At 45.1% G+C, this 9941-nt stretch overlaps 1 protein-coding gene across 2 annotated transcripts in view; it reads right to left on the reverse strand.

The window, feature by feature from the left end:
• The window catches only part of KIAA0232 (KIAA0232 ortholog), a 34793-nt gene extending 29750 nt beyond the window's left edge, over positions 1–5043 (reverse strand). For both annotated transcript variants that reach the window (XM_075260354.1, XM_075260362.1), the window contains exon 1: positions 4889–5043. The gene's annotated coding sequence lies outside the window, so the exon portion shown is untranslated. The remainder of the gene's footprint in view (positions 1–4888) is intronic.
• Positions 5044–9941: the final 4898 nt, after the last annotated feature.

Below are 9941 nucleotides of genomic sequence, written 5' to 3' on the forward strand. Positions count from 1 at the left end.
CCTGCCTGGCCTAAAAGTCCTCCTGCACACAAGATGATATGACCCTAATTTCCATAACGTATTTGCTTGTATGCAGGCGGCTTTGTAGGCCAGGCAATTATTCCTAGGAAAAAAATATACATCTTACATCCAGGAGATGCTCTTCTCAAACGGAATCTGGTCCTAGCCTCCTTGTGTCATAGTGATCTATGATGCTACCCCTATGGGACAGTAGAGCTGCGGGGAGGCAGGGATACCTAGCACGTATATCAATATGATGTTAGGAGTCTCTGGACCAAACTTAGTCCGGGCAATGCAGCTAATACACAGTATGGCTTTTCTAGCCCATATTCGTTCATGTACATGAGGCCTCTCTGGGGATACAATTCAGGGATTGGTGTAAATTCCATTCCTGGAAGCTGCAAACAAGGGTACGCTGAATAATACAGCCTGCACATGCAGTGTAAGGTGCAGGCTGAGCCCATGCCATATGGGAATAGTACACATACATCATACACGCATAGCAGACTGCATTAAGAGGTTAATAGACATGGTAAATACACTCCCCATACACTGCATTTTACATTATGGCAGGAGCCAGCGCCTCAGGGTGTATCACAAAGCGGATCCAATGTATCACAAGGGCTCTTAAACTCTATTTCACAGGCAGTCACATACTCATATATACCGATCACCAACTCACATGGACCACAGGATGCCAGCAGCAGTCAAAGATTTCCAGGGAAATGTCACCCAGAAAGTGCTGGACCTGCACGACATCTGTGTCATCAGATGTCGCACAGACTATTATCCACAGGAAATGAATGGTTTGCTCTTCTCCCACTAAAATGATGCAGTTATCTGTAGTTTACGTCATAAACGTGCATTTATTCACACGACACGACTGTCAGAACAAAGAATCACATGCCGCGGGTCTACAGATGCAGCAGAGCTGACGTGCTCATGATAATCTCCAAGGTTGCATGGGGTTACCTGTACATAAAGGTCAGGGCGCAATCCTATGCAAGACAGAACATTGTGATCTTGGAATGAGTAACATTCAAGGGCTCGGCTCTGCTACATATGAGGAGAAGTGACAGAGCTGCAGTGTATCCCTTCCCCTATTATCAGCCCCTCTCCTGTACCTCCTTCCCCACTCCCCCCAGCAGCTCACCTCACGTGAACTCAACATGCCAGAAAAAAAAAACACACAAAATGTCTGATGGCAATGGCGCCCCTCCCCTTGTACACTAGGGACGGGCGGGGGTGTTGATGACCCGCAGGAGGAGGAGGAGAGATGCTGCTTGCAGAGGACATGGAGGAGGGAGAGGGGAGGGGTGTCTCCTATGATGTGATGAAGATCCTCTTCACACTGTCAGATTGCATCAGCCCCTTGCACTTATGGGGGAGGCGACACCATCAGTGAATGTAATGTACAGCAACCCTCCCTAATCCTAACCAGGAACAAACAATGTGTTTACAGCAAGAGGGAGGAGGGCCACTTGTCCTTTATTAACCCCTCAAAGTGTACAGACACTAAAGGGTGACTCAGTGTCAGCATACAGACTTACTGAGCACTATAGGGGCAGTGCATATCATGAACATACATCCTCTGCAGGTAACCCTGTGCACGGGGTCCTCACATATACACCATACATAACCAGCGCATTACTTTCACCTACTTGACACCAGGTCACCAACGCCAAGAAACATCTGCTCACACAATATCAGATATAAAGGGACTGCAAAGATGTAACTGGGAACGCTTTTGGCTACATGTAAGGAAGCCACAGCCTATCCTTATAATAACCCATAAATAGCTGGCCACGTGTCCAATGCCACTTCAGATACCCATACTATACAACACTAGGCGGGATACAGTTAGCTCCGCATCCAGGTAAAGTTGTCAGGCCCTGGAACTGCAGCTCCACTCCCATTGAAGTCAATAGAAAGTGAGCTGCAGTATGGGCACGTGGCCACTATACGCGGACTGGATCTATACACTTCCACCCCTGTATTGTTTATGTAGTATGAACTTAGGTGATAAGATGTATGGGGCTCTATCCTATCAGCTCTTTACGGCCCATCCTAAAGAAAGGCAATAAAAGCCTAAAAGGGGTTATCCAGGGATTTTTTTTTCTTTTATAACCCACTTCCTCCCAGGGTTCTTTTTCTTCAGAACCTTAGGGTTGTGTGAATGGCCATAGGTGCTCTGCCTCCTCTCCCACGTTTACTGGTATTACCTGAACTATGGGGGCTGGCAGCCCAGCTAGAACATTACACTAGTATAGGTAATACCATTGAATGTAGGAGAGAAGGAAGGAGGAAGAGTCTCAGGTGATCCTGAGGGAGAACCAACCTAAAGAACATAACCCAGAGGAAGTAGGCTTTAAAAAGTCCCTGGATAAGTCCGAAAATGTTTCACCTGAAAACATACAACCAATGGAAAAACAGCAGAAATACATGGACAAACTCTTCACAGTTGCTACTTACTGCATGCAGAAACTATTGCTGTCAAGATAACGTACACACATTAACAATATCGCCGCCCTTCACCGATACTTGTGCAACCATGGCAAAAACAAGTGAATAAGGCAACTAACCCGCATGCGGTTAAAGTAGCTCGGCCTCCATGTAGTAGAACCATTACAAGGAAAAGCTTTGAAACACAAACTGGGTACCAGCGAGGGCAGGACTAGATGGTGGGAAGTTAGAGGGGAATGTCCAGAACTTGAAGGTAATTGATACCGATTACCTATCAATAGGAAAGGTCAGTGTCCGATACCTGGACCACATCCTGATCAGGTGTTTCAGCTACTAGGTATACAGCCCTGCTCCTATTCAAGTGAATGGGAGTAGGGCTGCAATTCCCATCAATACAGAGTACACTACTTTCGGTCTGGTACAGTTTCGGTGGTGCCTGTAACTGCAGTCCGTTCCCATTCACTTGAATTAGAGCAGGGCTGCTGTTGACCATCTACCTAATATATGGCTTCCAGGATCGGGATGTGGTCCAGGCGTTGGACCTTGGCTGATCTGATATATATCCTGTGGATAGGTCATCAGTATCAATTACCTTCAAGTCATGGACAACCCCATTACAAGTGTTCTTCAAGGAGTGTTTTAACACTTACTTTCGCTGTGGTTCTATCTGTCGGGGATGTTGAGTCACATTGGAAGTCGTATTCAATGGTGAGTAGATTAGAAAAAAAAAAAATTCCAACTCTGGCCTCCAAATAAGAAACATTTAATTATATTATACAATTAATATTGTGTAATAATTTTATATATATATATATATATAATTTTTTTTATATATATATATATATATATATATATATATATATATATATATTTTTTTTTTGTTAATAAATTGGAGGAGTCACGAGTCAGATTGTAGAATAAGCGGCAATTACTTCATAACAATAACCAACCCCCCCCAATGGCTCCACCACTACTTACCTGTACTGTGGGGGTTTGCTTTACCATTACAATTACGCAGTCAGCCAAATGCCAGGCCCCATAGCACAGGTAACTAAGGGGAGGAACTCAGGGGATGGGCGCCGGGCACTATTCTGTGACTGTGGGTCAGACCCAGCCAAGACACCTATGGTTTGTCACAAATAGGAAATGAAATATTACCTGAAGAAGGGTTAATCTAGGGATCACTTATACAACATACATTTTTGGGAGGTCTAGACTAGATCTGACCCAGGGTTACATGATTGGAGCCAGCCCCATGACCCCTGCATTGCTCAGCCTCCTCCATCCTCTCAGGAGGTGGGTACCTGCAGCATGGGGGCTGACTTAACCTTTAAACACACGGGAGAAGAGAGGAGACAGACCGGAGCCCGGGATGTGATCATATATCCAGAGTCAGAAACACTCTGGGATGTCGAGGATTGACTTAAACAGAACCCAAAGAATTGAGTCCCTGGATAACCACATTAAACAAGAGGATATTTGCAACACTTTCATACAGGTAAATTTGGAACCTCTTACAGCTTTGATTTCTGTGAATTGTTTACGCCCTTAAAATGAATGGAGAATTGAATTAAGGGAACTTCCTTAATTAGCACAAAACCAACCAGCACCACATTATCCTCAGGCTGTGTTCGGTATTGCAGCTCCACTCCCTCAAAGTGAAGGGGGCTCACCTGCGGCCAGGTGTAGCGGTTTTTGGAAGAATGCTGCTATGTTTTTCTTCTTTCCGACTCACTGCTCAAGGATAAAACAAATATATCCAATTCTTCTGTCCCCATTCATACAGACCACATCATAAAATCATACGTATTCACAGGGGGGACCGCGCTGACCCAGGATTAGGGGACACCTCTACTGAACAGTAGTCCCCATTCATACAGACCACATCATAAAATCATACGTATTCACAGGGGGGACCACGCTGACCCAGGATTAGGGGACACCTCTACTGAACAGTAGCACCCCATGCTCCCCACTGATCAGCAGAACAAAGGTTCTCCCAAATCACCCCCTCCCCTCCGACACTGTCCACAGGAGCCATCACTGCTCTATCATGTGGGGCACTACTGTAAATACAACAGACTTCACCATTGAGAATGATGAGCAATCACCATCTAATGCTATTCTATCGGGCGACCATGTACAAGGCAGATCCGGCAGGTTGACGTGAGGTACCTCAGGCAGCGTCGGCCGTGTACACAGCCCCTGTAAAACCACAGTACGCGATCCATAACAAGGTCACCCGCTGATCTCCTCGCCATATCAACACGTATCACACGTCCCCTGTCTGCCCACAGATCACACGCACAACAAGGCCGGCTCCCCGAGTGAGGACGAGCCGGTACCGGGAGCCATGTTGGACAGGCCCCAGAGAAAGAGGAACCAGCGATATCCCCCCGAGTCGTGCCCAATAGCGGTGCCTTACCTGCCAGGTCTCGGGCGCGGTGATACCGAGTGCCCCTAGGATAAGGAAGGAGAAGGAGGAGGGAAGGTCAGCACCAGCTTCCCTTCCCAGTTGAGAACCTCCAGCTTACTGCAGCCCGCTCCGGGAGTGACGGAGTACAGAACCTCCGAGGGCACGCCCACTTTTGCCCCTGACGTCACTCGGCGTCTCGCGGCTGGCCAGCGGCTCCGACGCATGCGCTGTGCGAACACGGAGAGGCGGGAACTCACGGCGGTTGTTTAAGCGCGCGCAGTGTCACAGCTCTGTGAGGGAATCCTGTGGTATTGTACGTGTGTATAGGGGGAGGACACTGCTAATTGCACTGCGGTGGGCAATGGCCCATAATAACCATAATAATAATAATAATAATAATACATTTTATTTATATATCGCTGACACATTCTGCAGCACTTTAAAAAAATATAGTTGAACCTATAGGTGTTCATTTTTACCTCAGAATTGAGCGCCTCACTGTGTATCCATGTGTTCCCTAGTATTATGGATCCCCTTTTTGTCACAGAGACTGTTAAGTTACACTAGGGTCACACTCGCTATTGGCTCCATTATTCGGATTCGTGTGTGGACCCGAAATTCAGAGAGCCCGTCTACTAAAGAAGCGGTTACCTGTGGCCCCCATAGACTGCTCCCGTGCACGACTTTTCTCACAAACAATTTTAGACAGAATCTGTGGTTGGAGACGCCAATGCAGATGTAAACCTAGCCTTAGTCCATTGTACTTGTTTTTGTGTTTTTATTTGTAAACCCTTTTCAAATATAAAGCACCATAGAAATAATGGTACCCAAAAAAATACTAATAATATGAATGCATTTCTTTGGCCCTATGCACACCCTATATGGATCTGTTTCGGGGCTGTAGGACTGACCTGCAAAATATAGAACGTGTCCTATTCTTGACCATTTTGCAGCTCAGTTTGTTTATTTTGATAGGAAATTAGTGAATTATTATATGGCGTTTTGGGGGGCCTATGGCTGGCCAAATCTATCACTTACTTTAAAGAGGACCTTTCACCACTTTTGGGCACAGGCAGTTCTATATACTGCCAGAAAGCTGACAGTGCGCTGAATTCAGCGCACTGTCGGCTTTCCCGATCTGTGCCCGGTGTAAAGAGCTTACGGCCCGGTACCGTAGCTCTTCTATGGTCAGAAGGGCGTTTCTGACCATTAGCCAGGAACGTCCTTCTGCCTCGCGGCGCCAATCGCGCTGTGCTGTGGAGCGGGGAGGAACGCCCCCTCCCTCTGCTCACACAGCTTGTCCGTAGACAAGTATTATCAGGAGAGGGAGGGGGAGTTCCTCCCGGCTCCACAGCACAGCGCGATTGGAGCCGCGAGGCAGAAGGACGTCTCTGGCTAATGGTCAGAAACGCCCTTCTGACTGTAAAGCGCTACGGTACCGGGACCGATAGCGCTTTACACCGGGCACGGATCGGGAAAGCCGACAGTGCGCTGAATTCAGCGCACTGTCAGCTTTCTGGCAGTATATAACACTGCCTGTGCCCAGATATGGTGAAAGGTCCTCTTTAAGAATTGTAAGCCTCTTAGGGCTAGTTCACACGGTGGGCGGTATAGCGGGTTTTGGCACCGAGAGAGCCGCGTCACTCTCGGGTCAAAACCTGGCTGCCACGACTACGCGCCCCCCTCGGAGTTTGCTCAAATGAATGGGCCAACGCCAGAGGTTGCGGACGCCGTGACTCACTGAGCCACGGAATCCGCCCGAAGAAAGTGCAGCCCGCTTCTTTTGCCGCTCACGGAAAAAAGGAAGCCTCGCGGTCTACATAGACCACCCTTGTGAGGGCGCAGATTATGACGTGGATTACGCGCCATAATCCGCCCCCTCTGTGCCCGGACGGGCCCTTAGAAGTGGCGTTAGTTATTCAAATCTACCTATATATACATGCATGGATGTAACTAGTCTTAACATTAGCAAGGGGGCAGTCTTGTAGTGCGGGTGGTGCATTTCTCCCCCCCTTGGTCAATAAGAATAGAATTGTCTTCAAGGACACCAATCTAATCCCTAGGTTTAGCAGCTTTTTAAGTGTACCTTGTAGACAATTGTATGTACAATGCGTAAACCCACATAACAATGGGAATTGATTGAGACATCCTATGAATTCAGCTCATTCAGCTGATAATCAGCCCTGAGAACTTTAACCTGGTGGGGGGTCACAATCCTCTTTCAGCCCAGGGCTCATGGTATTCTTAATCGCCTATGATAGTGTCCATGAAAACCACAGACTTCACATGGACACCATCTTGTACCTTCAATTCCATTTCTGGACGCTTGGTTGTGAGGTGGGAGCCTAAATTGATGTTCACTTGACACTTTTTTTTTTATGTGAAAAAGTCCATTACAGAAATAAGGTTACAATATGTTCAGCTGGAAGCAGAAACAATTATTATTATTTTATTTTGCTTATTTATGGAGCATCATCATATTTAAAGTGCTTTACAGATGTTGTTCCATATAGGGCTCACAATCTAAATTCTTATCAGTATGTCTTTGGAGTGTGAGAGGAAACTGGAGTACCCAGAGGAAACCCATGCAAATACAGGGAAAACATACAAACTCCTTGCAGATGTCTTTGGCAGGATTCGAACCCAGGACTCCAATGACCAAGTTTAAGAATCCAAGCCAGATATTGATGGCTAGTTCAGAGCAACATCAAAATTGCAGAACTTGTAGGGTGTTCCCTTTAGTGGTTAGTACCTAACTAAAGTTGTCCAAGGAAGAACAGCTGTGAACCAGGGACATGTACACTGAAGATGTGTGTGGGTAGAATAACGGTCGTGTATTGATGGGATTCACATGCTTGAATTCTGCGTGGCTCAACTCACGTGGTAGGTTTAGGTTAATAAGTCCGACCAATACATGAGCCATGTTTTGCATAGATTGGAGTGTTGCACCATGGGGCACATTTATTAATACGGTCGATCTTTGTACTAATCCTGTTTGCAGTTTTAGACATATTTATAAATCTGTTGTACAGACCTCCATAAATCTGTCATACTTTTCAACATGCCAATATTTTGACTCACTTTCCCATGCACCAAAATTCTGGCTCATTTTGCCGATGCACCAAATAAATCTGTCCCTGTTGCCCCCCCCCCCCCCCAAAAAAAAACAAAAAGCTGTCTCTATTGCGCATAAAAATCTTGTCTCCACTACTTGTGTGACAAAATTCTGTCCAGTTCTTCTGAATCTTCAACTAAGTTATCGCTAAGTTCACACTAGTGTTCATCTCTCCGTCGTACAGGTCCATTCTAGTGCACATTTTTTAAATTTGTCGAGCCTGATGTATTTTTCTTTCCTTTCTGGCACTCACTGTTCAAATACACAGTCCAGTCATATGAATGTGACCACCGCCTACTTTTGATGTCAACCTTAAATAACCAATGGCAGAAGGCCCGTGTCATCAGTCATCTGGATGCACTCATCATTGTGGAAGGCACAATGGCTCAACACAACACAATCAACATCTATCCTCGCGGATCATGTTCTCCCCTACATGCAAATTGTTTTTCCTCAGCATCTACCAGCAGGACAATGCGACGTGTAATAAAGCTCGCAGTGTACGTGCGTGGTTCGAGGAGCACCAGGATGAGTTTACCGTACTACCTTGGCCAACAAATTCCCCAGAATTGAACCCAATCGAGAGAGAATCTGTGAGACCACCTCGATCAGGTTGTTCGCGCCATAGATGCTCAACCGAGTAACCTAGCGCAGCTGGCCACGGCACAGTAGTTGCCATGGCTCAATATCCCAGTGAACATCATCACAACATCCCCTCTCTTCCTGCACGTCTTGGAGCGGTCTGCTCTGCAAAAGGTGGATATTCTGGATTTTGACAGGTGGTCACATTAATGTGACTGGACTGTGTATGTCATAAAAGTTGCATGCACCATCAGACTCCTATTGATAAATATGCCCCTATGAGACTACAATATTGAACTTTTTCACAATAGTCTAAATTTCTGAGATAATAACATTTTCCATTAGCTCTAAACCATAATCCTCAATATTCCAAGAAATAAATGCTTAAAACAGATGAATCTGTGTGCAATAAATTTATAAAATATACAAGTTTCACTTAAATAATAAATAATTAAATATTATATATAATAATAAATAATAATAAATAAACTTTTCAAAGATATTCTCATTCATTGAGAAGCACCTGTACATGTCATTGGATTCCAAATAGAGATGGGTGAATTGATGCGTCCCGAGCTGGGTTTGACCTTAATATCTCAAATTGTTTGGTGTTTAACAAAACCGAACAATTGGAGATTTGTCTTGGACAAACTACAATGGCCACGTGACATCCATTGCAAGTTATTATTATACTCTAGGATCTGAAGAGACCCAGGGAACCAAACCACTCAAAACAAATCTTGGGAGGATCACCCATTTCTAATTCCAAATATTTAGTCAGGTGCTTCATATCTTCTGTGGTGCACTGTGGCCTTTTAGTGTACAAAGTCCACCATCACTCCCCATTGTAATACATTATATTTTAGAACATTAGTTTAATTGCATTACACTTTGCTCTGACTTACAGACCTATTATAATAACTTATTCAGAGTACGCTACATCAGAATCTGTGACCTTATGCAGGTCACTGTGCAGCTCTTCTTGATGTTGGATGTGGAGTTCAACAAGCTACAAGTAATTATATGCTGAAGATGTCATAATGACAAGTTACATCGACATTCCAGTGCACGCCATGTCTTCATTTATCATTATTAAGATTCCTTTTGCTGTTGATTCACTTCATAGTTATGGAATATTGTTGTACAATGCTAAATGGACTGATATATAACTATTTCATCTTTATGCATAATACACCAGGACACTAGGGATTGTATAACTGGTTAATGCTACCAAAGGGGAAAGCCGACATATAGTAATTTGTAAGGAGCATTCTTAAAATGTGTGTGAGACAATGAATGATTATGAAGATAATCTGTTTTCCCTTAGTCCCAACAGTGGCACAATACGGGGTATTTCTGCCCATG

Source organism: Leptodactylus fuscus, chromosome 1 (assembly GCF_031893055.1).
Source record: "Leptodactylus fuscus isolate aLepFus1 chromosome 1, aLepFus1.hap2, whole genome shotgun sequence".
NCBI classification, from domain to species: domain Eukaryota; kingdom Metazoa; phylum Chordata; class Amphibia; order Anura; family Leptodactylidae; genus Leptodactylus; species Leptodactylus fuscus.